This window comes from Amblyomma mixtum, chromosome 3, assembly GCF_055824585.1.
Source record: "Amblyomma mixtum isolate Tamu chromosome 3, ASM5582458v1, whole genome shotgun sequence".
Taxonomy (NCBI): domain Eukaryota; kingdom Metazoa; phylum Arthropoda; class Arachnida; order Ixodida; family Ixodidae; genus Amblyomma; species Amblyomma mixtum.
The window spans coordinates 259799295-259823957 of NC_143014.1; the positions used below are offsets into that span (position 1 = coordinate 259799295).

The 24663-nt window shown below is 50.2% G+C and overlaps 1 protein-coding gene across 2 annotated transcripts in view; it reads left to right on the top strand.

Annotated features, from left to right (window-relative positions):
* Positions 1-24663, top strand: part of LOC149354556 (SH2 domain-containing protein 4A-like) — a 295326-nt gene that overhangs the window by 72948 nt on the left and 197715 nt on the right. Inside the window, exon 2 of one of the 2 annotated variants that reach the window (XM_089583417.1) lies at positions 21594-21886. The exons of the other annotated variant lie outside the window; for it this stretch is intronic. The gene's annotated coding sequence lies outside the window, so the exon portion shown is untranslated. The remainder of the gene's footprint in view (positions 1-21593; positions 21887-24663) is intronic. 2 annotated transcript variants of the gene reach the window in all.

A 24663-nucleotide genomic window follows, 5' to 3' on the forward strand; every position in this document is an offset into this window, starting at 1 on the left:
AAGTTGTGTGTGAGGTGTAGATGTCCAATGCGAAGGCGGCCTGTCTCTTCGATAAAACGTTCTTGATGTCCTCATGATTCCCATTCAGACAACACGGGCTTTACAAGATGTAGTTTATCGTTCACTTCATTATCCCACGCAGCCTGCCATTGATTCCTCAATTTGCCGTGCTTCGTGTAATTCATATATGGGGTGCATTATTTTTACCGTTGCGAACCCGTGCAGTACATGCATCTGCTCTCTCGTTGTCATCTACTCCGGCATGGTTTGGAACCCAGCAAAATTTTATTATGCCAACCTATCGTGACCTTTGCTATATTATGTATTTTTGAAGTGTAGTGTCATTAGTACAATCAGTGAATCAATGTAGAAAACACTATTTTGGTGCTCTCACTTATTGTCTAGAGCTACAGAGATGGCATAATATTCAGCGATAAAAATTGATGCATGCTGCATGGAGAGGGTACTTTGTTAAGATTCATCTCAAAGGTGGTTGGGTGAGTGAGATGTTGACCAGTGGCTTCCTGGCTCACGTGGTGTTTGCTTTTTGTGAAAGTGTGCTAACGTAAAGTCACATACAGTGGGAAGGTAGCACCATGGTGGCAGTGGATCTTGATTCGTAGTAAAATGGCACTTTGGGTGAGTTGGTTATGCATCGTGTAATAAAACAGCGCAAGGACACAGGACAAGAACGGAGAGGAGACACATACGGCGCTGAACTTGCAACTGTGTTTATTGGAAAAAAAAAAAAGCTGCTTTTTAAGGCAGGGCGTCAAGAAAACATGCGCATGCGGTATGTTATTACACGATCTTGATTAATTTGGGGCAGTTTACAGAAACACGTCTCACATACCTAAGTTGTGGCACTTTTCTTCAAAACGAAGGAGCAGTGGTCGGATAGCTTCAGGTCTACTGTTGAATAGTGCTCTGCATGGTGCAAGATATGATCGCAGCTTCCTTCACGAAGTTGAGAGCTCTGCGGCGGTGAAAAGTTCTGCATATGACTGCCAGTCGAAATGGCCGCGACTGAGCGTACATTATCACACAGCTGTGGACAGTATCGCAAGACCTAAGCACCGGTTGGACAATCTGAAGCCCGGGGCGCCGCTGCGCGGCTTGTGTGTAATGCGTATAAACTCGTCTGTTAAGCAGACTCGAATTATAAACCACTGACGTCTGGTAACGGGCCTTACACTGCCGGCAAAATGCCTTCAAAGAGAGCTGTGTTTGTGTTTCAACCTCTCCGCACGTTGCTGCCGTGGCGACCATTGGTCAGAGGGGTAAGACTGTCAGTCAGAACAGCTCCTTCAGCCATCTCCGCTGCAAAAGAAGTAGGAAATCTTTAAGGCATTTGTCAGTAGGATAGTTATACGGGGATCCTAATACGCGTATAGGTCAGCTTAGTCAAAACGCAGCCTACTTCACATCATGAACGCAGACTATCGAGGTTTCTTGTACGATCCTTCTTGCTTGCACTGGCCGCAGCTTTCTACAAGCATTTTACATTCGAAAACAATTCTCTTTCCTCGCTCTCTGAGCGGTACTCACCAGGGACACTGACGTATATACTTATTGCTAAAGGTGTGTGCAAATTTTAAAAGTACGAATAGGTTTGGTTTATGGGGTTTAACGTCCCAAAGCGACTAAGGCTATGAGAGACGCAAAAGTACGAATAGGGAATCGAATACCCTCCTGTTCGGTTTGCTGAACGAATCAAATAGTGCATTTTCAAAATCGCTGAATACGAATCGACTATGTTTTCAAGTTTTCGAATAGTTTTAGAATTGTTGGCCGTGCCGCGAACCTTGAACGTGGCTGGATGCGTTTTTTTTTTTTTTTTACTACTGCCAACTGCCTCATGGAAGTCAAAGCAGGAGCGGATACATTGTTCTTGAAGCATTGCCGAGTTGCACTTAACAGCGGCAGGGAAACAAAACATGTGATTGGCAATCAGCAATGGAGAATAAGCGAAGAGAAAAAGGATCTACACTTACAAAGGCCGATGGCAAAGGAAAAAGCATTGCAAAGAAATACTTGCTGCATCATAGATAAGCTGACACGGCCGTTACAAAAGATTCAGCAGAAGGCGTGTTAGCAATTTCATATAGTAAGGCGTTCCACTCGGCTGTAGTTCTAGGAAAGAATGAAAAGCGGTAGGCGTTAGCTTTAACCTGCGGCATCATGATTGTCCTGCTGTGCTTGCCTCTCGTTTTCCTGGATTCATGAAAATGCATATAAATGTGGAATTTAATTTTTACGTGGTTATTGACAAGAATGTAGGTCATTTGTAGGAGGTGTAGTTTACAGCGCATTTCTAGTGTCGGGAGCCCAGCTCGTATTCTAAGGTCTGAAGCAGAGCTACTTCTACCGTAACCATTATAGATAAATCTAAGTGTTTTCTTTTGTACCCCCTTCATGTGGTTTATTTTGCTGCTATGGCAAGACTTTAGTTTGAGCAAGTTGGTGAGCAAACATCGTAAAAGGAATAAAATGGCGCAAGAAAACAAGGACCAGAGCCGTTGGGGCTTGTCGTGTCTTTTGCGTGTTCTGGTCCTCGTTTTCTAGCGCCATTTTATTCCTTTTACGATGTGGTTTATATTTTTCTTAGTATGGAGGGCCCCACACAGTGTCAGCGTTGTCAAGCAATGGCCTAACGAGCATCGTGAAGGCTGTAAGTTGTGCCGCACTAGTGCAGTGCTTCATGAGGTGTTTGAATAAAACAGCTTTTTTAGTGACGCCGAAATAGCATATTAAACTTGCGCGTTCCACGTTAACTTGGAGTCAGTTATAACGCCCAGATATTTAAAATTGCCAACCCACTTAACACTGCATTATTAACTTTGTAAGTGTACAATAACGGTTTTTTCTTTCTTGTAGCCCTCATATGAGCACTTTTTGAGACGTTTAGGTTCATACGTCAAGATTGGCAGAAACGTAATCACGTAAGGCAGTCTGATCTTGCACAAATTCGGCGCTCTGGTACATGATACAGTCATCAGGGAAGATATGGCATTGCACAGAGGAAAAGAAAATCAGGAAGAGAAGAGGTCCAAGAAAAGAACCTTCCGGTACTCCCGATAATACGGGGGCAGATAAGGAATTAAGAGTTTTCTATACAGACATACTGTTTTCGATTTGATAAGTGAGAATCAAGCCAGCTCAAAATTTGTTCATTTTGTAATACACTTTTTAACTTCGCCATTAACGTTTTGTGAAAGACGCGATCAAATGTCTTTTTGAAGTAGTGGAGCAGTATATCGATTTTCCCACCCACATCCAAACTTGCCATGAGATCATTAGTACAGTGTGTAGTAGTTGCGTAACCGCGGATAGGCCACATCGAAAACCCTGATATCCCTCAGAAAAGTGGGACAGCACGGACTTCTGCTACTGTTTCAAAAACAGGGTCCACTCCTACGCGGTGCTTCCGCTATCGTGTGAAGCCGTATGGAGCGTTCAGCGCCATGCCGCGGTCCACATGGTGTGGCGGCATTCATAATGATCCTGCATGGCCTCCAAGATTGGGTGATGCCGCAGGGCTCAGGCAGGTTCAGCAAACGCTGCCTTGATTCCTGGACACAGAATCCATGATTCATACGTAATGTGGCGCTAGATTATTCCCTGTTGTCACCAGCTGCAAGAGGCAATTTTCTCATGTGTATGACTCGGTGGTCACATAGTGAATATGCTGGCTTCGTCTTGCATACACCCCAGTGCAGATCAGTGTTGCGCTTTTTGACGGCCGCAGTTATAATTACATAAGGTACCGCCGCTCGCGATAAGCGGTGTCTCGCGCACGATTATTCGTTCCGTTCAAATATACACGAAAGTACCGCATATTCGTATAAGTATTCGTTTGGTATTTGATTCTGTTTCTAGCTGCATTATTCGTATTCTAGCAAACCTACGCTACTCGCATTCGGTTCGGCTGCTAGGCTTTGCAGTGCCACACCGCTTGCTTCCTCCAGGCCAATGCTTTAAACATGCGTGCATGCCATTCACGCACCCCTGCTTTTAGCATTAGTGCTGTGCTGAGTTCACCAGTTAATCTGAAGAGGCGACCCTCTAGCCCCAAGATCCTGACACGTGCAAGCTCCACGATCACGCCACTTCTGCCCAGACATTCGCACATATATTTTCAGGGAGCGTCACTAGAATAGACTCAGCGTAGTGGTAAAGCGCTCACTTTCAAACCACCAACCTTGGCGATAGATAAACGTAGTCGGCAATTTGTCAATGTATGTAATTTTTTTTTACTTATTTCCGTTATTGAAGCGCGATCCAAGCGTTCCGCCAGACCGGACTTACGCGACGGAAGCTTGTCCATCAGCAGAGGCTTGTGGCGCTCTCGCTTTGTACTCGAGGCTGTGCTACGCTTTCTCAAGCAATGCATTTTTGTGTGTCAAAGCTACGTCTAACCTGTGAGGCGAGGCAGAGTGGAGGGCTTCGGGTTAATTTCAGCGACTCGCGGTGCTCTATAGCCTGCGCAGAAATCCGGGCTCACGAATGTTTTCGCATTTCGTCTTCGTCGAAATGCGTGGGCGTTGGAGTCCGGAATCGAACCTGCACCCTCGAGCCGAGCAACGGAACGCCACAGCCGCTCACCTATCGCGGCAGGTCGGCAGGGTTCCATCACCATCACACGCGGTCATATACGCTCGCTAGTGGGCGCCCTTGCCGAGCAGACCAGCGTGCCTTAAAGCGAGAGAAAGGAACAATCCTTACTCACGCGGCGTCCCACTGTGGTGGCGCGATGTGGTGCCCCACAACGCGTGCGCGCTGGCCGTGTCTGAAGGCGACAGCTAACCGATGGCTGCGCCCCGGGGGCCCATTCTGCGCCATCGTGGGAGCCATTTGAATGTAAATGGGCGCAGGAACCGTACAGTGTGGCCCTGAGAGCGATGGCTGGAGCCCGTAGCGACAGCGGGAACAGCCGCACGCCCCGTGTTGTGTTACGGAACGTGATCGCATCCGGGGACGCGACAACAAAGGCGGAATCTGAGGTATGCCTCGAAAGACGTCTGCCGGGTGTTGGCGCGCGTGACTATCGGCAGAAAGGTCCCGCGGTTTGATTGCTGCTGCGCTTACACATGCGTCGCCATCTGCTTGCGTTACTGCGCATTCTTCATCGCCCCCCCCCCACCCCCCCCCCCCCCCCCACCCCCGCATTTCTCGAAGGTTTCTGCTTATTTTAGCGAAGACGACGCAAGAAGGACGCTTGAGTTGCTGCGGGCCTTGTGCACGTGCGCTGGTCTTCTTTTGTTACGTAGGCCTTTCATCGAAGCTACGGTTTCTTGGCGTTTAGGTCGAAGTTATCACGTACTCCAAGCCAGAATTCTGCCCCATGCTCAACCATTAATCCCATAGTCACGGTGTAGTTACTAGACACCACACTAAAGCCTTGCGGTCGAATGGGAGAGGAAAGATACCACTCCTGCCAGCGGCGCGATGAAGAAATAATGCTTGCGTATACCGTTCGGCTATACGACGCTATACACTGAGAGGAATCTGCTTACTGTATAGCATCGTGCGGAATGGAGAGGGAAGAGAAGAAGGCTAGTAACTGACCAATTTTTCAATGCTCAATTTCTATTTCAATGCTCGAAGCGGTAAATGCTGTGGAAGGCAAAATTGGATGTACTGATGCATATCTCGGAGCCGGGGGTTATGAAGGAGAACGCCGGACTGGGTGAGTCGTAAAAACCATAACGAGCTTTTTTTCAACTGCTCTAAACGGCAGTACATAGAACAAGAACAGACAAACACGGCGCTTCTTGTTGTACGTCCCGCTGACTAGCGCTGCCGAGAAAGCTCGTTATGTTATGGACAACGTTTAGGAAGAGACGAACTAATATTTGTTTTCGAAAGGTAGCTACTGTGCAAGACATGCATAATCTTCATCATTGGGTCTTCTTTAAAAAGCAGGGGAGCCGGATTAATCTGAATGACGAACTAGTTGTTTGTGTGGAGTGGAGTGGCGTGGAGTTACAGCTGTTAGCGGTGGCCTCTCCCGATCAAAGGAAATGGACTGGACTGTGCGAAATATCATCTGGCGCTTGCTGACAGGGCGCATATGGTATGTTATGTGGTACGTGGGGTTCAACCTCCCGAAGCCACACAAAGGCTGTGAAGGACGTAGTAGTGGAGGGCTCCGGATTAACTTAACCACTTCGAGTTCTTGCACATCTGTGCGATGTCGGCGCACGATGTGAACGTGGCCAGGCTAACATAAACCACTGCGACCGGTATTCGATCTCGCGACCTTGGGAAGTGGCCGAAAGCCGAAGCCACTGAGCCACCGTGGCGGATCGAGGCACGTACTTGTAAAGGGGCCAAAAAGGAAAGCTGGTCTCTGGAGGAAAACGCATTTTTCGTCGTTTGCAAAACACTAATAGCGTAGGCATCCGCAGAAGGGCCTGGGAATACTCTACACTGAAGTATGCCCAGCTCCTCACGCAGACGCATCATTCGTATCTGGAAGATGCATCATCGAAAGGCTTTTTGGAGCATTTAGTACTTGCTCAAGTTATAGCAGACTAAGAGCACTTTGTGGACCGATTTGTGAGAACTCTCGGATAATAGAGTTGATTGCCTCAGGCAAAACTCGACCGCAGCGCGTGCGTACACTGCGCCGACCCGCACTTGTGTGGCCCGGCAGGTCTGGTTCCTACATCTGAACGCGTTTCGTTAATAAACGTCATTTGGTGTGAAGGTAGTGCGGCCGCATTTCACCTAAAGTAATCCGGATCCCTCCATCACGGTGACTCTCCCTCTCCATACTTTTGCCACTTCCTTCACTATTGCCTCACGGCGCGGAACAGGTGTCCACTGTGGGTGAGACAGTGGCTGCGCCTTTCCTTTCCTCGCAGTCACGCCACCCCGCACCACCACTTCAATCTAGAGCGCTAAAATTTTCGCTAGGGTTAGTGCACTAAGAGCTAGTAGAGAGTTTTAGCACAGCACGATTTCCGTTCTGCTACGCTCATCCGCTTACGCGGGGACCCTGATGCGCCTGTTCAGTGCCAGGTGTGCGCCACTATAGAAGCCAGCTGCTCATGAACAGATATAGCTTCCCCTGGAGCTTTATCACGCTGTACTAAAACTCCCTAATGAAAACCGTCGGATAGCGGTGCTGTTGACAGACCACCGCAGTGTGTGCATAATCCAACATTCAGTTCATCGAAGAAGTAGATCAGCTGGTTTTTGGCGCTTTTTTTCCCATTAGAAGAAGAATTTAGGCTGCTCGGCGTTTATACACCACCAGTGCAAGAGAACAATAGGCGGCGCGAACAGTATCTGCGCTCTCTACAAAAAAAATTACAATAAGAAATGCGACATGACGGAAGAAGGCACGAGGAAGGAATTAACACCATAGCCAACCCAGTCAGTCAAAGCGCAAGCAAATAACGGGCGACATCCTGTCCATCGGCGCTAGCGTAATTGGAGCGAATGAGACCCGTCCAGCTCGCGCATGTTCTATAATGACCGCGCAGCAACCGCCCTCTCCCGTCGCTTGCCCGACGTGCGTCGCTGTATCTGGATGGACGAAGCGCGGAATGATGGAGTAATGAAGGATGGCGTGCCCGTCGCTGCGAGGTGCGCGAAGCTGGTTTCCGGTTCGCGGTAATTTGGGCTCATGCTGACGAACGCCGCGCTCCCCGCAATCCGTTAATCAACGCTGTCGACGCTATCTTATCTGCATAGGCGTTGCCCCGCCAATATTAATACGGCCTCTCGAAAGGTGGGCGGTCCTACGGCCTTGCAAGCGTCACGTGCAGTGGCGAAGCAGGCCTCGCTCGTGGTAGAGCGCTTTCACAATACAGAGTGATTAGGTGTTGATGCAGCATGATACAATGACTTGTACCGTTCCTGTGAAGTGCCGTATAAGTGCTGAGGTCGCTTAGGCCCTGACATTCACAAAGCATAGTACCCCTATAGTGCGACAACATAAGCAAGCAAGTAGGCGTGTGTACATGTTTGCGTGTGTGCAGGCGAGCTCGCACGTGTTCCGGCAGGTCTACGCAGAAAATGCGAGCGAACATTAGAGTGTGCCTAAGGGTTTTCGTGCTCCTGCACATTTGTACGCGCGTGCTCTAGCGCAATATGTATGGGTACGGGCACGAAAGCAGCCAGCAGTGCTCGGGGAATACGTGTACTCGTTTCTTCTTTTGCTTATTTTTTTTTGCGCTGTTACAGCACGAAAGTATTTCATTAATCATTTGGATGGCGGATAATCTGACAGAAAGAGAATAATGGACAAGACGCCACAGGGAACTCTCCCTATATTATTTAACATGAACGCGCGAACGTCGACTGCCCGGTGCCGAGGCGTAGCAGAGCGGAAATCGGGAGGGGGAACGAGCATGCGCGCCGATCATGCCGCTGTATCTAGCGTCGTCTGCCTGGAGGTAGTGTTTCTTGCGATTCAACCCCTGCGAAGCACGTTTTATGGCCGAGTTCTGAGAGCGTTTGTTTCGTGTTCTGTCTGCTGCGTGTTTGTGGCCCATGGGCTTGGCCACGTGACCACTCCGAGGAGTGATGTACCACGTGACCTCCAATTGGGGGTACTGTTTATAACAACAATATTCTTGTTGAGGCCCAAATAATGCAGTTCGAAGCTCAAAAAGCAAGCAGGGAAAAGAAGATACTTGTTATGTTAGGCTTACCATCGCGAAGTATTGCACACAGGCTATGGAAGGGGCCGGAGGTGGAGGGCTCCGGTGCACTGGGTACAGGAGGGTGTGTATGCTCCCCGGTGGATGCGGGAGAGAACATAGAGGGAGGGAAGGGAGTGGTCTGGAGGCGGTGCCGTAGAATGTGGTGGTAATTGTCAAAGGATTGGTGGGGTGGGGTATATCTGGCGTTCGGCGCGATATGTGTGGGTCAGCTCACTGAAGAAGTGCATGCGCTCCCGGGAAGAGCCCGACTCCGACACCACCGCCGCCCTGCTGAGAAGACCTCGGGCGTGGTCATTGGCGGCTTCGCGGCTCCGGTACTATATTTAGGCCATCTGGTGCTCTTTTAACGTTCGCTGACATTGCACTGTCCACGGCGTTTTATTACTCTTCGGTTCTATATAAATGCGGCGCCCGCAGCGGTCGGAGTTCGATGCCGCGACCTTGGGCTCTGCGGCCGAACGCCGTAACCACTGAGTCACTGCAGCGGGTGAAAGAGACAACGCGATATTCTTTACTTCTTTTATTTCTCTGGGAGGCTTCGCAGTGTGCCATCTGTGCAGCCGCGAACGTTGCCTCAACGCTTATGCATAACGGTACGAACCCACTAACGGACATGAAAAAAACCATTCCAACCACAAATACGATCTAGACAAACGGGGCATGGTATGACGATGCGTTAGGCACATTTGTGTGTAAAAAGAAAAAGAAAGTGAACGACAGAGGCTAACGCCCTTGGGCTTCGATCCTGGCGTCAGCTGCAATTAGCGCGCCGTTATTAACCGGGGAGTTCTCGCCCGCATTGCTGGCCACCGCGCATTAGCGCGTGCGCGAGATCGTAGATGGGATGCGAATTCCACGTTGCAGCTAGCGCGCACGCCTATATATAAAATCCCTGTCTGGCGGAGCACGCTGGGATCGTCCAAGGAGCGCGTGTTTATTTATGCACACGCGCGTGCGGAACTTTCTCTTCGTGGGCGATAATTTGTCACCCGGGCCGGCGGGAGCGGCGGAGTAATTGTGCCAGGCTAGACGGCAGGCAGCAGGCAGGCCAGACGCCGCCAACGGAGTCAATGATGCATGGGTTATTGGCGTCACCGCCGGGCGTGCGGTAAAGACTTCCTCCAACGCGCTCACTTTCCTCCGCCGTTCTCTTTTGGTCGCGTAACAAGGCGTCCGTGTCGCTATTTCGGGATCTGTCCGCAAAGTACAACGGGACGACGAAGGAGCGACACGGGCGGGTGGAGGGCGGCCGACCGCTGCGTAAGACCACTCGCGCAACCCCCCCTTTTTTTGAGGCTGTTTGCTTGCCCCGAGTTCTCGAGTTTTTCATGTTCGTCTTCCTCCGCTGCCAGCAGCCCGCCCCCTCATCTTCTCCTCCATCGTTGGCCTAACAATCTACGTGACAGGCAAGCCGGCAGTTGGCGAACGGAGTTGTTTCAGCTTGCAGCGCTGACTGGGGAGCCAGTGGCGCGGAAACTGGCAGACTAATGGACGCCCGGCGTCAGCGGCGCCCGCTCCTCCGTCAATTCATCAGCGCTTTCGCTCTCGGGACGAGACGCTGGCTGCGGCGCGAAACCGCGAGAGCCGGAATTTCCGCGACCCGCTCTGCTTGTGTGGCGAACGAGGGACGTGAAAAATGACCGCTGCTTCCATCTTTGCGAGACGTGAGGGCTGGCTTGTAGGAAAGGCGAACCTGCCGCTTCCTCGTGGCGTGGCCCGGCTGAGTGATGGTGGGAACTATGGAGCGGAAGGGGAAAAAAAATGCTGACATGTCGTTCGAATGCGAGTGCGGGTTACGCGGATGCCGCGACTTTCGCCGTTCACGGCTCTTCTTTTCGGGTCCGCACGTCAAGCGGTTCATCGATAAGTATTGACGGCGCGAGCTCAAACAGAGAAACGGGCAGGATGGACTGGCGTGGACGGGTATGGAGTAGGCCTAAAAGCATATCCACCTTATTCTGATAGCAAGTTAGTTTTGCGCCATGGCCTCACTGCCAGGCATGTGACGAAGTATTAGATACAGCGACATCACTGCAATTTTCATGTGGTACTTCATAGCCATTAACTTGTCAGAGAGCGCTTTAACACGACAGTTGTGGCAAAGGAGTCTCCTCCACTCACAATCAGTACTCTCGAATCCGACTCTATCGCACTCGGTTACATCACATTACCCTGCTTATAGAACTATTTTTTAGCACTGTAAAGCTACAGTGTAAGTGCGTAGCAAAAAGTACAGTTACATCGTATAACAGTCATATCTTCTAGATCGATCTTCATACAGTGCCGATCGACTCCGAAAGCGGGCTTCCGCTCAATATACCTGCGACGTCAACTTTCCTGCATGACACTACGAGTGCTGCGCGCTGACCATCGACGACGCGGATTTCAGCGCCGGTTGGTTCAGTGGAACCACTCAGGTCGCACATGCGATGTGTTGGGGAGCTATTGGCTAAATTTGCATGCTTTGGTCGCCTTGGATAATTCAGGATGCCTGCCGTGGAGCGGCAGAGCCTCTTTTTTCTCCCCGAAGCTAGAAATTGGCAAGAGAGTCGAACGAGGCGAGAAGTGTTAAGTCGACGCAGCGCACAAGATCCCAAGAAGCACACTGAGTACCATTCTATAAAGGGCAAGGCTGACGTTAGGGCTGAGGCAGAGGAAAGGCACGGCGTTCGTGATGCAAGACGTGTATGCACGGCTGCGCATGACGTTGAGACGGCTGCGCACAAGTGGTTCCTGGGTGTGCGATCATGGAACATTCCTTATGCCGGGCCATGCATGACTGTGCAGAGGGCAAGACGCTTTGCTTTTATTCCGCAGAGACCCGATTGTCTGGATGGCTCGGATGGGTGCAGGGCCTAGAAGAGTGCTACGAAGTTGTCGGCAACGTAGTCACTGGTGAGAGTCATACCGTAGACGTTGACATCGAGAACAAGTGGTTAGAAAAAACTTGACGTGACATCACTGCAAACCAACACCGCCGCGATATCTTCAACGCAGAGGAAATTTGCAGCGTTGCTTTGGCAGATGCTTACAACTGGGACGCTGGCGTGTTGTGATGGCAAATCCCACGGTGGGAAGCGGAACAAGGCTAGGATATCGGTGTTACTCGCCACCAACGTATCCGGGTATACCTATGAATCCTCGACCACTCCTAATCGCAAACGCGTCTCCGCCCTCGGCGCTTGCTTAACGTTTTTTGCGGCTCCAATGGCCAACAGCTAGATCGAGGGAAAAGCGTGGATGGCAAGTGAGGGTTTTGGCAAGTGGCTGAGGTACTGAGATAAGGACCTGATACCTGAGATACCTGAGGACCTGAGATAAGGTACAGAGATAAGGACCTGGCAGATCGCAAAGTCTGCCTGCTAGCTAATCGACAACTGTTCTGCGTACCACTGCAGGTGTCAGCTTTAGCAGCACTGCATTTCACTTCCTGCCGCTGAACCTACGTCAGTGCTCCGGAGAATTTGAGCGGTAAAAGCTGGTTACAGAAAGCGCTTTCTGGAGGGCCTAAGGTCCATCTTTCATCTTCTAGGTGCCGTTTCTATGTCTACTGGAACGGCATCGAAAAAGAAACCGTCCAGAACTGCTTCCGACACTCTGCAGTGTCTGCATTCCCAGGGAAAATGGCGCAAGTTCTTTATATTGTGGAACCAATTGTCCGAATTTTTGGGAGCCACCTGTGATGAGACAGAAGCAAATGGTATTGTGTCTGCAGACAACGACGACATTGAGACCACGGACGAGCTTCCAGACGTGGACACCATCGCCGATATTGTAGGTAGCCATGATACCAGAAATGAATGCTAATTGTGACGAGGACTCTACTGAACCTGTTATGCGTGCGCCCAGCAACAGTTCGTCGCCCACCTATAAAATGTTGCGGCGATAGAGGAAACAAAAAAAAAAAAACTCGGGAAGGAGCAGTATATGCGGCCAGCCTCCTCCAGCCAAGCCCTCTTGAAACAGTTCCCTCACCCCTTTCTCTCTCAGAACAGGTTTAGTTCAGTCCCACATGGAGGCTGATACCCGACCCTGGCGAATAAAGTACGTCGCGCGCTGTCATGTGGGGGCCCACTTTCTTCCTTTTACTTTTTGTGACTACGCTTCAAAATTATCACGTGATGCTCTTCCTGGGTTTCTTTTTTTCCCTCCGTGGCTGCAGCCTCATGCTGTTCAGATTCCATTTATAAAATAGAAAAATTTGTTCTCTCCGAAACAAATAATGACGATTAAACAAGAAAACCCATGACTTATTCGTTCGGTAATAAGCTGCAATAAGTGACCTTCACATAAAAACGTTCTTTTGTTGTTTTTTTTCAACTTAAGTGTTCTTATACGTTGCTAAATTTAGCTAAGCTTTTATATCGAATTACCTGCTGCATCGCACTTGCAGACTTTTTTTTTTGGGGGGGGGGGGGGGGGAGGTGGCAAAGTATGCGGCAAAGGTAGCCAACCTGTTCGCGGCCTGTTCTTCGAACTGTTCCTCGTGGTTTTCAGGCATGCCGTGTTATGGCACGATGGGTTTTTGTTTTTTTGTTTTTTCAGTACAAGTCAAGCGCGCTTAAATTCCGTAAGAAGGACCTCGCATATACTCTAATTATCCTGGCCCAGGTCATCAAACGTACACCTGAGAAGCAGGACTCAGTGACTTGTGCCAATATGGAAAGGGAATTCTATAGCTATCGTGGAATGTGTTGCACTGAAGCGCCAAGTGATGTCGTGGTGATACGAAGGAAGCTGCAAAAGCAATCCCCTACAGGCAGCTTACAATCAAGTTTCCTGTTCCGACAACAGCGGGTTACACACCACCCAGCAAGGGAGGAAGCGGTGGCTTTGATTAAAACACAGAGCGGTTTCGCGGCGCGATCTGCGTGGCATAGCTTGAGGCACGACGGTGGCGACAGGCGTCTCAAATTGCGGAGGTCCGATCTGTTAATGCCAGTTTCTGGCTCCCAACGACTAATCGATTGTTACGTTCTCGTCCACGAATCACTCTTTAAAAGTCGTATACACTTTCTTCACATTATACATAGTCGCTTGTGTAGTCTGGAGCTTCCCGGAACTCAACGGTGGTGCCCCGACAGACGCCTTGCTCTGATGGGCTGTCGTAGATCACCGCGGTTCCGAACAATGGCGAGGGTGAGCGCGCTTCGTTCAGTGCATCTGCTTCCGCCTCAACACATCCTTGAGGTCTAAGCCCATGCAACTCTGCAGTGACTGTAACAATGTTCCGAACGCACCTTCCTTATCGCCTTGTCAGCGCACAGTGGCCCTCAGCTGTCGGCCCGCCGCTCCTTGTGAGTCCACGATGGCCCATCAAGAGTGACGATGACGACCCGACAAAAGCTGTTGTGAAAGTAGTGGCTGGGAAGGCAGCTGTACTGAAGCGCCATCAGCCTCCATTTGGGTTTGCTGTTCGCGCAAGCCTGAAGACATCGACCCTTTTTAGTGGCGGGACGAAAAACGCGACAAGAAGAAAACTGTTTTTGAATGCGGCGCAAACGTGCTTTTCACCACCCACATGGTTGCGCTCGGAAAAGAACAAAAAATGTTGCACACGTGCAACACATCCAGTGCGACGCTGTATTCCACGACTTTTCTCTGCACTTCTGACTTGAAGTATATAAGTGCGTATAGTGGCCGTGATGTGTGCACCCTTTTGTGCCTGAGTGTTAACGCGGCAGCGTTAAGGAGCTCGTGTCGCAGAAAAGCCGACGTCGGCGTTGTTGGCGTTCTCGGAGTTGTAACACGATAACCTCTAAATAAAAAAAAGTGTGCAGTTACGAGGAATACCCAGGTCTTTCATATTGCGAGGCGAGCACGCGCAGAACACACTACAAAGCCTTTTTCTTTGTTTATGCATGGAAGTATACCCACCCTGACAGGCTTCGAGTCCGACTTAACCAGGTCGCATCACGCAACCCGTCATACACAATCACACCAGCGTCCGATCTCACTTTGTCAGGTAGTCTTTGCGGCCGATTGAACACACATCCGTTGCACCCGCTTTACTACACTGTTGTCTAGAAAGGAGAGGTAAGGCTGCCAATACATCGGTACAGGAAACAACGTCTCAATAAGAACGTTTGTCATCTGTCTTCTGGATAGACTGCATAGGAATTCTAAGGAAAACCGTTCAGTGAGGAAATGGAATGTATCGGCGACTTCTTTAAGAAAACTCCACAGAGGTCCCCCCCTACTACGACCAGTGGGCGCAAACAGAATAGGCAAATGAGCCCTTAATATTCTGTTAAACACAGCCAGGAGAAAGGGATGGTCTACTGTTTTAAAAAGGAAAAACCTTGAAAGAAGCTGATTAAGAAACAAGAGCTGAATACCAGCCTCCGGAGGGAGAAACAAATTGTCTCGTCGCATAGGCTCCCATTCAGAGCGCCACACAAAAGTCGCAAAAATTCTATGAATTGCCTGCACTTTTTCTCCTGGCAAAATGCAACACCTGCACGGCATATATATAAACTTCGCAACCAATAAGATATTGCAAACTTGTGCTCGTGCAAATAGAGACAGCTCTCTACCCATCCAAGCCTGGGTTTGTCGCTGAACGAAATCTGAGAATCCCAGTGATGCCCACTCTTACGATACTGATGCAAGGGAACCCCAAATAACGTAACTCTTCACAGTCCCACCTGATGCCGCCAAAAAAGCTTGTTTTTGTACCCCATTGACCTACCGCGAATCCTTTTGATTTATCAAGGCAGATGCAACGGAACTGTCACAAAACTGCTCAGTTACAGGCTGAACCTCGAGCACACTCTTTTTATCAGAACGGAAAAGGGCAACGTCGTCAGCATAAACCAAAATCTTAATTTCATATTGCGATAGTGAGAAGCCACGAATTGCTGTGTTCTTGATGATGCTACGACATAGGGGCTCAAGATATAAACCGAATAGCAAAGGTTTGGTTTGGTTTATCGGGTTTAACGTCCCAAAGCGACTCAGGCTATGAGGGACGCCGCAGTGAAGGATTCCAGAAATTTCGACCACCTGGGGTTCTTTAACGTGCACTGACATCGCACAGTACACGAGCCTCTAGAATTTCACCTCCATCGAAATTCAACCGCTGCGGCCGGGATCGAACCCGCGTCTTTCGTGTCAGCAGCCGAGCACCATAAACATTGAGCCACCGCGGCGGCCGAATAACAAAGGTGATAGCGGGCAGCCCTGTCTAACAGATGTTTTAAGTGGAATAGATTTGGTAAACTTTTGATTAACAGTCAGTCTTGTAGTGGCCGCTTTATAACATAGTTCTATGCCTTTAAGCAAGACACAGCAAACAAAAAGTTGACGCTCCTTATCAATAGCTCTTTCCAGATCGATCAGAATAAGAGCCACTTGACAGACCTCATCGGGCACTGTCTCTGACACGGAACGTGCGATGTGGATATGGTTTTGAATACTACGGCCTTTGATTCCGTACACTTGATGCGGCCCTAATAAATCCAATGTCGCAAGCTGCCGTCGAGAAGAAAAAAAACCTTCAACAAATATCTTATTATCCACGTTGCATAAGGATATCGGACGATACCCTTCAACAGTTTTCAACCGATCTGCGTCTGTGCTTTTCGAGATTAGTAAGGTGTGACAGAGTAGAACGTGGGAGGCAAGATGCCCATGTCATAAGCTGGACTGAAAACTTCCAATAAGGCAGGTGCTAAGCTATAAAAGCTTTATAGAACTCGCTAACATAGACCGTCAGGGCCAGGGGACTCCTTACCCTGTAGAGAAGAAATAGCCGATTGGACCTCATCTAAAGTAAGATCTTTCAATGACTGCACGCTCCTCATCTTCAAGAGGAGGAAATTCTTCTTTTAAGGGACTGAAATTGGACCCACTGATCGGGTGACTATTATTACCAAAGAGCCGCATATAATAGTTAAAGAAAGCCCCAAGAATTCCTGGCGTTTCAGTGTACTGATCACCTCCGCAACGAATTTATAAAACCTCAAGAGCAGTCTGCCTTTCATCATTAAACGCGCCGCGAGGCGTTGTTCATTAACGAACTTGCGTGTTCGCTACTTAATCAAAACACCCTGATATTTTCCTGCTCTCAGCTGTTGTAACTGCTTTTTAATATTGTTGATATCATCAGTTTACGATCCCGGAGCAATTCTTTCTAACTCATGCAATTCGCTCAGGGTACGCATCAATTCACGAAGGTGAAGGCGCTTCAAGAATGTGATCCATGATGATGCTTCAATAGTAATATCCTTAGCCTCCTGTTTAAAAAGATCCCACTTTTGAAAGACTGAGAGGTCTGCACGTGCCCTCGTATCTTTGAAGCAAGCAGCTACAGCGCGCTTAAAAATTTCATCTCAGAGAAGGGAATTGTTTAGCTTCCATAGCTCCCACCGCGGTTGGAGAATGCACCGAGTGTCCTATCTGAACAGACACCATGCAGTGGTCGCTGAAAAACATCGGTCTCACCCAATATCCGTGAACAGTAGTTGATGTGCCAGCAGAAGTGTAAATCATGTCAAGTCGAGCATTCCAAGAGGCTCGGAAAGGCGTGAAATGTATGCTGTCGCTTCAGTCTGCCGATGTCAACAAGGTTGTGCTCACAAACTAAGTCGATGAGAACAGCAAAACTGGGGTCATACATCCGTGATATACCGATCGATCCTCACGATCCGAACTGAATAAAAGTGGACCTAGTGAATGCGTTGTGGCCTTTGTCTTGATCAGTACTCATACCCAGGCAGCGCTGCAACACGCTATCGCGTTCCACTCTTAAAGGCGAAGCTTAAGCGTCCTCCAATTTTTTAAACAGTAACAGTCATAGGGTGCTAGGTATCAATCTCTTGCATCCACTTACATCGTTTCTATGCGACATTTAATTAACAGAAATGGCACGGCTTCAGCTGTACGCGAAACAAGCTACTACAGCCAAAAGGTGAAAAGTTACCTAGCGTAGTGAGGCTCAGTTTCGACCACCTAGTATTCCGTAACGCGCACCAAACTTCAAGTACAGGGTGTTTACGCAAGTTCGCCATGTCGAAATGCGCGGTACCCGCAGCCGGGATCGAACCCGTGACTCCGTGCTCGGTAGCGGAACGCCGTAGCCACTGAGCCGCAGCGGCGGTGTTTTTCTCCCTTTGAAGCACACAGTTGTAATAACGTAAACATTTAAGTAAGCGTGGAAGTAATGCGGGATTACTACGACGGCGAACAGCTGGCGCTTATTTATTTTCACACACATACATGTACGCGCAAAAAAAAAAAATGCCAACAGCGCAGCATTAGAGGTTAGGAAAACACAGGGCGGATGCTGTTTGTTTTGTTTTTGTTTTTGTTTTTTTGCTTCCCATGATTTAGCGCTGCTTACTTTTTAGGGATAACAAACTGAGGCGCAAAACACGCGGCGGCACTTGACAGCGACAGCCATTATTCAAACGCTCTGGCCCACTCCCCTAAGGGCCGCTCGCTGCCTTTTCCTGCCCAGTGTGCATGCGCGGCGGTGCTGCCTCCTTTATTTACAAAGCCCGCAGTCAGGCCCGGTCTCAAAAGTGGCGCTCGGAACGGGTAACAAATTCAGAGTTCCCGCGTCTTTAGCTAAGTGCGCGAAAAGTTAAGCGTAACAGGCGCCGGAAGCAAAGACCTCCTCCCACTTGCACTGACTCGCTTCTAAGCCGCCATAATACTCGAGGAAAAGCTGTGCGCGCGCGTGGAAGCCGCATGGCGACATTGGCACGGAGAACTGCGGTCGCGGAGCGCTTGCGTAACGGCCGCCGACGTTGGCGTGAGCGGTGCGAACGCGTAGCGGTGCGGAAGCCCCGCCAACCTCGCTTCCGTAAAGCGACCGACGGCCAGCTCGACGCAACGAAAAGACGCAAGGCGGAACGGAGCGCTTTTTTTCTGCAACCTTGCCCCGCACGCTCGACGCGGAGCAGTATGTCGGGCGCAAACGGAGTGGCTACACGTCACTGCGCACAAATTATGGAGGGTTGGCTCAAAGTGTGGAGCGGCTGTAGTGTAACGACTGTGTTGAGCTCGCATCTGTGTCATGACGTAGCCGCAAATCGATGATAGAAAGTTTAGCTTAACTACGCGCGGGAAAAGGCGGGGAGCACGATTCCCCCCATCGTGTCACCAGCACGGATTGGTGACTCCCGGTACGCGTCCTCTCTCATGCTGCATGACCTTTGGCTCCTTTGTGAGTTGAGAGGCTCCGATGAGCATACAGCTATCGACCGTCATCCAGATTAATGTGCAACCGTCGACTACAGCGTTCTGCTTTGAAACAAATTAATTTGAACCCGCCCTATAAAACTGGGGGCGCGATAAAAACTGACCTAGGTTTCCTATGAGTTTTGCATCAGCCCACTTATCGCGGCGAAAAAGCTATGACGCTCTTTACAAATGCCTGACTGGTAACTCTTCCCATCGTGGAAATGGAGCGACTGCGATTATGTTGACTGGTAGGAGTGACCAGCTATCTTTGTATCATGGGCCTGATTAGTTATTGTTTTCGTTTTATGCCTGCAGTCAGCCTTCAGTGGCCTTGGCGGGAGGAAATTTCTATCACGTCAGCTTGTGGTTTAACTGCGTGGAATTTAACGAGGAAACATCGCGATAAGCGACGAAAGAAAACAACAACAAAAAAAACAATCCTGGTGGATATTTGCGAAGCCTAACCCAGCAGACAACAAGCGGAAAAGAGCAAAATGGCGGTGGCATACGAGCAGATAAGAGCCGGTGGTACCGATGCGGAGCTTGCCACGTCCCGCGCAAGCCAGTTCCAATCAGCCGCGGTAATTGCACTGTCGGCCGTTTCAATTAAAGCCTCGATAATTACGTTTTTTTTTCTCCCACCACACATAGCATAGCGGGAACATTGAACATCAACCGCAATCGGGTCACTGCTGCTCCGTTTGCAATAAAGTTCTCGCCCACCCAGACACAACACTCCGTCCATGTATACGGGCAAACACACAAACGCTCGCAAAGCGACACGCCTCTCGTATTCCCGCTCCAGCCGCGGCTGCATCTGCGCACGGTAAGCACCGCTGCCGGTAGCGCGGTATGCATAATTCCTTCATCTCGCAGCCGCTCTGCTGGCTGACGATCCGCTGGCCTGGCCTTGCCTGTCTCGCGGAGCCAAGCGAGAAAGCCTTCTTTCCTTCCAGCTGAAGGCACGCGTGAGCGTGATCCCGCTGAATGCAGCCGTGCCGCGTAACTAACCGCGCGCGGCAGCACGGGCGTGCTACCTGCGTGTGTGTGTGTGTGTGCGGTGCCCTCCATATGGCCGCCCGGTAACCCGCTCGCTATGACGAAATCAAGGGCGCGGCGCCGCGGCTCTGGCCTCGGCCGCTGTCATCCTCCGATTTCTCTTTCTTGTCTGCGCTCCTCTCCTCTGCGTTGGCACGCAGGCAGGCTATACGCCGAAGGCGTGTGGGGCTTCGTGGCTTTCATCGACGTTGCTCCTGCGCTTGCGCACCCCCGCCCTTCCATCGTTCCCCGCCTCGAATCTGCAGTGTAATCGCTGCATTCCGTGTTGTAATATGGATAGCGAAAGGTAGATTGATATTTCGCCTTCGAGCGGTTTGACAAGCTGTGATGGAGCCCCTAGTGGAATGTTCGTTGGCATACGGGCGAGAGCGGCCTCGGCAGCACCGAAAGAGTTTATTGCGTCGGCTTTCTCCAGAATTAACGTAGTTGGACGGTCGGTAATAAGCGAGGAGAGGAGAGGAGGCAGGGGACAGTCCGTGGGAAAGGCCGCAGCTCGAAATGATTTGAGTTTACTCGCTCCCTGTAATCGAGCTACAGTACTTGGATAGTGCGCAAAGCGAAGCGTCGCGCCGGGACGTGACAACTACGTAAGAGCAGAACAAAGGCGTGCTGAAAGCGCGATGGACACGCCGGTCTGTATTCCGACGAACGTTTTGCTTTGCTGCTGCACATATCTCTCCCCTGTCGTTTGTGTTTGTTTGTTTATTTGTTTGGTGCGATGGTTCCACGATCATTACCCTTTTTTTAAATGTAAACAAGGCCTGATTGCTGAGAGGTTCAGGCGTTGTAGGTTAGCGGGCACGTTACAACCTTGCCATGCAAGCAAACACATTTCATGCATTGGTTAGCTGTGGCACAGGTAGTTCTAGGCTTCTGCCTTTGAGCCTGGAAAATATTTGCCGCCGGCGCACAGTAGCCTAGTGGTTCTTCTCGCTTCACTGCCACTCTGAGTACGAATACCTCAACTTGGCTTTCAACTCTCTAGGTACACTTTGTTGCATCGCGCTGCGGCTGGTTACTTCCTTATTACTTTTTTTCATGAGGTGGGGGCGTGTCAGTGGTTATCTTGAATGTCCAGCGGAGGAGTGCCCGTCACACAAATTATAACAACCTTACACGCGCTGCTTGTTTCGCTTGAATCACGCGAATGAAGCCTCTGTGTTTACGGACTAAGTCGGGCCGTTTGTGACGCATCCGTCTTCTTCACCTGCACGAACGGGCATATAGTACGAGTTGACAATGCCTACCGTTACGCTACCTGGTTTCGTTTTTTTTTGTCGCTAATGCGGATCCGCACGACGCACATAATCGCTAAGTAGTCCGAGGAGCACGCGTCATCAGACTCAGAGAAACCATGGAGCCAGGGACTAGACAAAGATAGACAAAGGACGACGTTCAACAGGGACGAGATCAACGCAGCACGATTGATTCGATTCCTCGGAGCCACGTGAGGCGCTTTCCGCGGACCAGACAGCGGACCCGGTGCGTAGTGCGGATCCGTGGGTCCATCCGAATTCGCTTAGCCGCAAGCGGTGAAGACAGTCGCCGCTTACCTGTACCACATTGTACGGAGTCGGGAGAGTGGGGGTGGCTTTCCTCTGCCCATTGTCGTCGACCCCGTTTCGGTGTTCGTTAACGGGCCCTTTCCCTTCTCACGCATCGCCGCAGGTGACCGGCCAAGCGACGCCGCATCCCTGCGCAGAGCGAAGCCAAGCCGGAAGGCTAGCGGGAAGGCTAGCCTAGCCTTCGGACCAGCCACCACTTCCCCCGGAGGAGAAGCCGTCCATCAGCGGCGCCCCTTCTCTCCCGGTGCGTCTGGGCGGCGACGCGGAGTCCGCGTAACGGGGTCAAGGACGACGTTTGCTGGCCGCCGCCCTCAGAGACGACGTTCCGCTTGCCTTCAGCCGAAGAAGCTAGTTACCGCACGCGGAGATCGAACGTCTTCCCGCTCCCATTCAGCGGTGAGTGCTGCGATGCATGGTTTGTGCCACTGTTGGCGATCTCCGCCCTTTATCCTTGAATACAAATGGATGACTCGTGGGCACAGCTATGGAGACGATGGGCAGAATGGCAGGGTTCGGGCGCGCCTCTTACTGCCTTTCAGATTTTCCTGTTCTCCCCTGGACGTATGCGTTCACGTCTGAAAGAAAGCCAGTGCTGCTAGGAGGGCGGCTGGAGCTCATATGTATTCTCCCAGCGCGCCCCACCGCCACAGACCTTGCAAGTGGAAGAAAAAAACAAACAAAAGAATCCAGGCTACCAAATCTTTGCAGCACGATTAAAAAGTGTTAACTACGGAAAAAAATGGTAGGAAGCAGGGCCGGGATAACATAACAATTCCATCCAATTTAGTTGTTTAGCGTCCTTCTTCAGTGGGAGGCGCTGCCATGCTCTTGTTATCTCCGGGATCAGCCAGTCGGCGTGGCGGAAGGTGAAAGTTTCAATAGGATCGAGTGAAAACATTTGTTATGTTATAATGATCCAGAATTCGAACCAAAAGCAACCTTAAGAATTTCCTGAACAGGCTTCAGGCGTTTGTCCCCACGAATTCCACATGGGTATATGTTTCGACAGCGTTATACTTCCAGTAAATCTCATTTGGTGCGAAATTCGTACCACCACGCAAGACCTGGAGCCCATCGTCTTCAGTCTGATAACTTCACTGAGTAAACCTCGCAGATGTGTTCAGAATTATTTTGTTCGTTTACGTATGCAAGGAGCCAGAGAAGGCTGAAAAACAGCGGCGCATACCGGACCCCTGCAAGAAAAATTAAGTCCTTAGTGTGTGCGTCTTCGTTTCTAGTCTTCCGCCTCCAACTATAGTGATACTATATTATAAGTGGGCATCGCCCATGAAGGACTCTTATGAAAAACAGCGATGAATACAATAGCGCGAGGTTTTGAGCTTTATGTGGGTAATTTTATGCTATTTGTTTTATTGCGAAAACAAGCCCACCGTTTTTCTTTTTACGCGTTGATATCGTCTTTCTGGGAAACGGCAGCACTGCAGCCGGACATTAGCCCGTGTGGCTGTTTCAGTTAGTCATTAACGTGCCTGTAGGCCGCACATGCTCTGACATGGCAGCTGCGTCGTCGTCCATGAATGATCTGAAGCAAACGGCTGAGCACAGGAGCGGATGCCTGAATAATTTTATTCACTCTTGGCCGTTGCTGTTTCTATAATGTTGCTGCAACCATACTTACTCTTATAAGGCACTTACGATATCGCGTAAGGTGCACGGCAGCAAGAGCTGAGGTACCCCTGTATACAGTCACTGGAGAAATATTATCACGAATAAAGCGCTATTTACTGCTGAGGATGCTGTTGAAGGTGTTCTGCTATGCTTAGGTGCGTGGCGAAAAACAGCAACAGCTGAATTATTAAACACTTACACAAAAAGACAATCACTGTCTTGTGTGTACCTCTCGCGTATACGACCCCAGATTTTTCGCGCTTTTTCCACCACAAAACTTATGCAAGATGCCCAACTTTCGGTGCTGATAAGTATTCAGGTGCACGACCAGCATGTGAGTAAATGGCACAGTATGCTGACATATGCATGACGAAGTTGATTTGCATGGAGACTACACTCTGACAACCAACGGTTTGTTGTCGCTGAAATAGATTCCACGTAGTTTGAGCCAACGTTACTAGATTACCTGTTTGAGCAGTGTTACCATGATGCCTGTCTTTATGTTTAGCAATAATGTGGAAAGGGTTTGCATGGCAGGTGCTGCTACCGCTTTCGTTCTTGAACCAGTATACTATAGCTGTATCCTGTTAATAGACTTCGCGCGCTACAGTGCGTATTCTCCGAGCAGGTCGGCGCGAAGCCGCGTCTCATCTCCCGTCATTCTCCGTCGCGAAGCGTCTCTTCATTGCCGACCGCCGCTTCCCGGGAGCTGCAGGAGAGGGTAAAGACACACTCTGTAAGGTCGTGCCGCGCAGTCCCAGAGCTCTCCAGGAGCGCTTGGCCCCAACGAGGCCTTGCTGTCAATCTTTCGCTGCGGTGAAACAAGCTTCGTTTCTGTGTGCGTGTCTGCTGATTTTGTCCCTCCAGCTTTGCAACTTTATGAACGCGGGTTTTGTGTTGCGTAACGAGCGGGGGGGGGGGGGGGGGGGGGGGGAAGAAAAGACGAAATGAACGGCGCGAGAGGACATGTCCCCAGTCGAGGGTCTGCGAACGAACGGATGAATGACGCGCTTGCGTTTGTTTCTGCCTGCGTCGATGACTTCGGCTGCATACATATTCAAAGAGGCTGGCTGACCTGGCTGCCTCGCGGCGCTCGCTTGAAACCAAAAGGCTCACCGAGACGTTACTGTGCGGTGACCGGTACTCGGTAGCGCTGTGCACTGCGATAGGCGAGTACGTGCAGTTGTTAAGGAGTGCAAATGAATGTGGCTGTGGAGACACGTACTGTTGCGAGAACTGACGTGGACGAAGGAATGATGAAGACATCGGGCGCTACTGGTGCCGACTTCCACTTGAGCTGTACGGAAGCGACGCAGTAGTTCATCACGCAGAACCGTCCAGAACGACGCATGGCCGCTCGCACGGCATAATTTTACGAAGAGCAGCTGTTCAACGACTCACTGGTTGGAGGGGGAGGGGGTATCCGCAGCCATAAGTTGCTGGTGGGGAAGGACGGCTCATTTGTGGCTGATCTCGATTGCATCTGAGCACGCTTCTATTCAGTTACACTGGCGAAAAGAATCTATTATAGAGCTGTTCTTGAC